At 42.4% G+C, this 6,528-nt stretch overlaps 1 pseudogene across 1 annotated transcript; it reads right to left on the minus strand.

Moving 5' to 3' along the window:
• Nucleotides 1–424: 424 nt before the first annotated feature.
• LOC114056363 lies at nt 425–2,441 on the minus strand (annotated as a pseudogene). The gene has a single exon (XR_003570989.1). The product of XR_003570989.1 is annotated as a eukaryotic translation initiation factor 5 pseudogene (transcript).
• Between the last annotated feature and the right edge of the window lie 4,087 nt (nt 2,442–6,528).

A 6,528-nucleotide genomic window follows, 5' to 3' on the forward strand; every position in this document is an offset into this window, starting at 1 on the left:
GAGTACAGCTCACTTCCCTGCTCCCGCTGGCCACACTGTTCTTGATGCAGGCCAGGATGCCATTGGCCTTCTTGGCCACCTGGGCACACTGCTGGCTCATGTTCAGCCTCCTGTCGATCAGCACCCCCAGGTCCCTTTCCACCTGGCTGCTCTCCAGCCACTCTGTGCCCAGCCTGTAGCGCTGCAGGGGGTTGTTGTGGCCAAAGTGCAGGACCCGGCACTTGGCCTTGAACCTCATCCCATTGGAATCAGCCCATCTCTCCAGCCTGTCCAGATCCCTCTGCAGAGCCCTCCTGCCTTCCGGCAGGTCAACACTCCCTCCCAACTTGGTGTCGTCTGCAAATTTGCTGATGATGGACTCAATCCCCTCATCCAAATCATCGATAAAGATGTTAAAAAGGACTGGGCCCAGCACAAAAAATTAAGATTGACCAAAACCAAATCCTTTATTTCCACAACTGTATAAATGTGCTCCAAGTATGTGTCCAACGCAAGTTAGAAAAACAAAATAGAACAGGCCAGTTGCAAACTAGATCAGTTCACTGACCTGCTGACTCCTTGGTATTAGGTTTAGTTACACAAGACCAGTCACAGTAAAAAGATACATTTTAGAGTACAAAGAGTAGCAGGATGTTAAGCCATTTCAGCTTGTGCACATACAAATCACACTTCTGGCAGAAAATGCAGAGAAGTTTGCATTACTATGCTGGAAGCTGTGTTGTATCACTTTAAATGTGATACAACATCAAAATCAATATCGTCGACTTTATTGTTTGCAGGCTTCACAGTTTCAACTTTAGGTTCACTGGCAGTTGTAGAGTACACCACATCTATGTTTTCATCTTCATCCTCTTCTTCATTACCGGAAGATTCTTCTTCAGCTTCCTTTAGCCATTTAATAAATGGTTCTGCTTTGACACGGATTTCTTTGGCAAGCTCCTTTGAAACGTATTTCTTTGAGGCCTTTTCTGCCCAGCTAAGGATGACTTCTTCTTCCAGAAGATCTGCATCATACATTTCCTTCAAAATATGTGGTATTTTCGAAATAAGCTGAGACTGATGCATGGCTACTACACACTCAAAGCCATGGAGAAGGTACCTCTGAGCTTTCTTGTTGTTGTGGCAGAAATGAAGGAAGTGATGTCTGTATTTTCTTATTTGTTCACGAATCTTTTCATCAAAAAGCACTTCAGTGAGAACTAGTGAGCCCATAGCCTTTACATCCAGTCTCTCTGCTTCTGCTACGTCTTTGTCCAAAGTATCAATGACATCTTCTTCCTTCTTTTTCTTCACAAAATCAAACAATATGTTGACTCTCTCCTCCACGATTCTTTCCAAGTCTTCACTAAGCTTGAGGTTCTTTGCATGGTCACTGATTTCATCCATTCTATGCCTCTGGGCTTCTTCTGTTGTGTCCTCACCCCAGTCATCATCATCCTCCTCCTCCACAACCTGTGGAGGAGTAATCTCCTCTGGTGGAGGGGGCGGAAGTGTCTCATTGCTGGACACAGAACCATTCTCTTTGTCCTTGCCTTTTCTGTTCTTCCTCTCCTTTTCTTTCTTTCCTGTACCAGTGTCACCACTTTCAGGTGGGTTTTTGAGAACGAATGTGCAGAGTTTATGGTTTGTGTCAAGCATGCCTCGATAGCCACAGGCTTTGCAAGGGTTACCTATAGTTTGTTTCTTAGGATTGACATGCAGATCAGTTTCAGGATTCTCACACTCAGGACAGAGAACAAATTTTTTAATGAATCCATCCAACATGTCTGGCAGCTTATTCGCCTCATGAGATCCATTTACAATGTAACAGTCATTCTTAACATCAAACTGGGTCTGTGCTCCCAGCTCACAACCAAAAAATTTGGTAGGATACGTTGGAGGCCGATTAAGCGCCTTTGCAACATCAACCATGTTGACTATAACCGTCTTTATTCCATTTCCTTTGCCCTCCACCTTGGCAATCAGACAGGGCATTTTGTAGTGATAGAACTGATCTGAAACACTGTGGTTGAAGTTGACAGACATTTTGCCTTATTAGTAGCTTTATCAATAAGATGAAGAGATCTTTGATTGCAGTTTTTTGGTATCTTCTGTCTGGAGAAGACGGGGTGACATAAACAACTGCAAGAGTTCTCGGTCTCTGACATGAAAAAATTTTCACCACTGAGGCTGTAAGGTTCTTGCTTGTATGCTATGTTTCCCCAATACAGGTACCAGTGGCTGCGCAACAGCTCGTTTTTGTCCAATAAAGACATAAACCCAACGCTGCTCGCCCCGGGCTGCGACGAAGCCAACTGTGCAAGGAAAACAGGACCGAAGGGGCGCTTATATCCAGGCCGAGAGGGAGGTGGAGGCGGATGCTGCAACCTCCAGGTCCCGGCATCCTGGGGCTGGCGGTATCAGCAGGGAGAGTGGCACCAGGCAATCTCTAGAATGTTCTCACTCCCATGGGTCCTTCCCATGGGCTTCAGTTCTCCATGAATTGTTCCAGTGTGGATCCTTTCCATAGGTTCAGGAGCAGACTGCTCCAGCGTGGATCCTCCATAGAGGTCACAGGTCCTACCTGGAGCCTGCTCTAGCACAGGCTTCCTACTGGATTGCAACATCCTTCTATCATCCACCTGTTCCAGGATCCTCAGGTGGATATATTCTACACAGTGGACCTCCATGGGCTGCAGGGTGACAGATTGCCTCACCATGGTGTTTACATGGACTGCAGGGTAGTCTGCCTGGAGCACCTCCTCTCACTCCTTCTTCACAGATCTTGATGTCGGCAGTGCTGTTTCATTCACATATTTTCACTCCTCTTTTCTCTGGCTGCAGTTGTCATTGTACAGGTTTTTTTCCTCCCATCTTAACAATGTTATCCCAGAAGCACTACCACCATTGCCAATGGAATTAGACCAGTGGTGGGTTTGTCTTGGAGCCAGCTGGCACTAACTCCATCACACATGGGGGGAAGTTTCTAACAGCTTCTCAGAGTACCTCCCACTACTAAAACCTTGCCATACAAACCCAATACACAGGAAAGACAGAAATCTGCAAGGACGTTTTAAATGAATACTGCCAAATTCTGTCATCAAAGAAATTTAGTTTGCCAGTACACTTTAAAGGTCCAGTGATTTTCATACCTACTCAGATAGTGATTTGAACACTTCTGATTAAACAATTCTGCAAAAATATTTGAGCATATATAGTTCTGATTAATTATTATGATTAACTTTTTTGTCTGTGTGTGCATAGGGCTGTTTAACATGTATAAAGTAATATCAGTCAAAATTTTCATTTCGGTATCCAAGTGATGAACAAAATCATTAAATAAGGGGACAGATAGAGCTTGCAGGTATTTTTTTACTTTTCAATCTGTGTAAAAATTTTACAGAAGCATTTAAGTTCTTTGTTCTTCGGGCCACTTTTAATAAATTTATGGAAATTAATATATTGCATGTACCATTATTTGCATGGAATCTTGTCAGTTAATAATTTCAACTGGTGACATTGTTCTTGTGGTAAATTATCTGTGAGCAAAGAAATTATCCACTTACTAAAAACAAGGTTTCTGCATAAATGGATTGAATGGCCATACTTTATTTTCTTATGAGTTAAAGATTGCACTTAGAACTATTTTTAAACTCAAAATGGAGTATAATTTGGCATTTTTAATGCAGCAATTTTAATAAAAGTAGAAAAAGTAGGATTTTGATCATCAGACAAATTATACACAGCTTCATTCAGGTCTGAAGATTTTATTTCTGTCACAAAATCTTTGATCAGTAATATCACTTGCTTCTGATGATCATATGCTATTATTTACACTTATAAAAAAAAGGGCAAGGAGAGGGAACATGGTACAACTAGACCTCTTGGGAAATCATTTAAACGTATTAAATATTTCATTTCAAATGAAGAAACAATGAACCTGCAATTTTGTCTGTATAGGCCTAAAATATTCCTTATTATGAAAGTTAATTATCTCTTTAGAGTCAAACCTATTCTACTGTCCTCAAATGCCTCTTACTTCTTTATCATACATTTATACTTTAAATAGCTAGCAGTTAATTTTACATTATTTCAGATTATGGTAATATGAAATCTAAACTGTAACATTCATCCTTAAAATTCTAGCTTCTTTCAGAGGCTTTCCCAACCCACAGAACAGACTATGTTTACTTTCTACTTGCTCAGCTTCTTTCAGAGAATCTAGTCTTCTATGCTATTTTTCATTGTTTAGAAAGACATTACGAAATTCTGTAATATATTAATTATTCAGAATTGTCTATTCATTTTCTCAGTCAAATAGCTTTGGTCTGTAGATCACTGAAATTGTAAATATTGTAAGAATGTAAAATTGGAAATAGAATTTGTATACAAGACAGGCAACAGTAACGTAATTAATATCCCAACAAAAGGGAATTCAAATGTTATATGCAATATATTACAATATTCGTTATTTATAATGTGTTATTTACGTAAATCACCTACTGAGATACCAGCAATACTGAACCATGCTTTATAGGCTTTATCAATGTAACATAAATTTTAATATATACATTTTCAGTCAAACACTAAATGAAGGAGTACTTGATCATGTGATCCAAAAAAGTTTGACAAGTCGAACAGAACTACATCCTTGCTACAGAGCTCATCCTTGAGCTTCTAACTGCATGTGATGGTTTTAGTCTAGGCCTTCCTGGTGACCAGTTTGTAACCAAGGAAGTAGCCAAGTACCCAGTATTCCATACAATTTTTATGTAAACCAGAGTATAAATAGGTCGGAGATTAGAGACCTCACTCTCTTCTCTTCCGGCGAGGTTTGGGAACAGTGGGTCCCTGCACTGGTCTCGCTTATCTAAGGCTGAGGCCTGCAGAGTCCACCGTCCTACCACGTGGAGGTTTGGAGAGTGCTGGCCGTGACTGCCGATCCTGCTGTTCTAAGGGACGTGGTGAGATCTGTTTCGTTAGTTGTTAGTATAGTTTGATCTAGTATACCTGTTCGGTGTCCCTTTTGTTCCCTTTTGTCTCCTTTTTTCCCTTTCCCTATCCCTGCAGGGGGTGGACCCCCTTTTACTGTGTATATAGCATCTTAACTGTATATAACTGTAATTTACATAAATATAGATATATTTTTACATAAGCAGCTTGACTTTGGGTTCTTTAATTTTTATAGTTTCTTTTCCTTTAACCAAAGGGAAGAAAGGAGGGGGGAAGGGGGCTGCTGTCGTAACTTTCGGGCATTTGACAGGGAGCCAGGTCCAAACCGTCACACTGCACTACCCTAATACTTATAATCATATAATCAGCAAGGTTGGAACAGACCTCCAAAGTCTCCAAGTCTAACTGTCAGCTTCATGTTCACCTCTAAACCATGTCCTCAAGTGCCACATCTACATGTTTTTTGAACACTTCCAGGGATGGCAACTCCACCACTTCCCTGACAAGTTTATTCTAAAGCTTTACAGCCCTTTCAGTGAAGAAACTTTTCCTGATACTCAATCTAAATTTCTACTGGCACAACTTGAGGTCATTTCCTCTTGTCCTGTCACTTGGGAGAAGAGGCCAACATCCACCTTGCTGCAACTTCCTTTCAAATAGTTGTAGAGAGCAATAAGGCTTCTCCTGAGTCTCCTTTTCTCCAGCCTAAACAAACCCAGCTCCCTCAGCCACTCCTCAGAAGCTCCATTGCCCTTCTCTGGACGTGCCCCAGCACCTCAATGTCTTTCTTGTAGTAAGAGGCCCAGAACTGGACACAGAATTCAAGGTGCAGCCTCAGGTGCCAAATACAGGGGACAATCACTGCCCTGGTCATATTGGCCACACTTTTTCTAATACAGGTCAGGATGCCATTGGCCTTCTTGGCTACCTGGGCACACTGTTGGCTCATAGTGCTGAACAGCACCCCAGGTCCTTTTATGATGCGCAGCTTTTCAGCCACTCTTCTCCAAGCCTGTAGTGCTGCATGGGGTTGTTGTGACCCAAATGAAAGACTTGGCACTTCACCTTACTGAACCTCATACAGTTGGCCTTGGCCCACTGATCCCTGTGCAGAGCCTTCCCACCCTCCAACAGATAAACATTCCTGCCCAACTCAATGTCATCTGCAAACTGCACTCAATCCCCTCATCCAGATCACTGATAAAGATATTAAAGAAACCTGGCCTCAGCTCAGAACCCTGGAGAACACCAGTGGTGACTGTCCCCCAGCTGGAAGTAACTCCCTTCACCAGAATCCTCTGGGCCTGGCCATCCAGCCAACTTTTATTGCTGAAAATAAAGCAACCATCCAAGCCATTGACTGCCAGTGTTCTCCAGGAGAACAGAATACTGTTACTGAAGTCCAGGGAGACACATCCACAGCCTTTCCCTTATCTACTGAGTCACCTTGTGACAGAAGGACACCAGATTGGTAAACAGGACCTGCCATTCCTAAACCCATAGTGGTAGGGCCTGATCCCCTGGTTAATCTGCACATGCTGTGCTCAGTGACTTCCCCAGGCACCAAGGTCATGCTGGTAGGCCTGTAGTTTCCTG

The sequence above is a fragment of the Empidonax traillii genome, unplaced genomic scaffold (genome assembly GCF_003031625.1).
Source record: "Empidonax traillii isolate 1590-97213 ecotype Southwest subspecies unplaced genomic scaffold, ASM303162v1 scaffold7:size3022706, whole genome shotgun sequence".
Taxonomy (NCBI): Eukaryota; Metazoa; Chordata; class Aves; order Passeriformes; family Tyrannidae; genus Empidonax; species Empidonax traillii.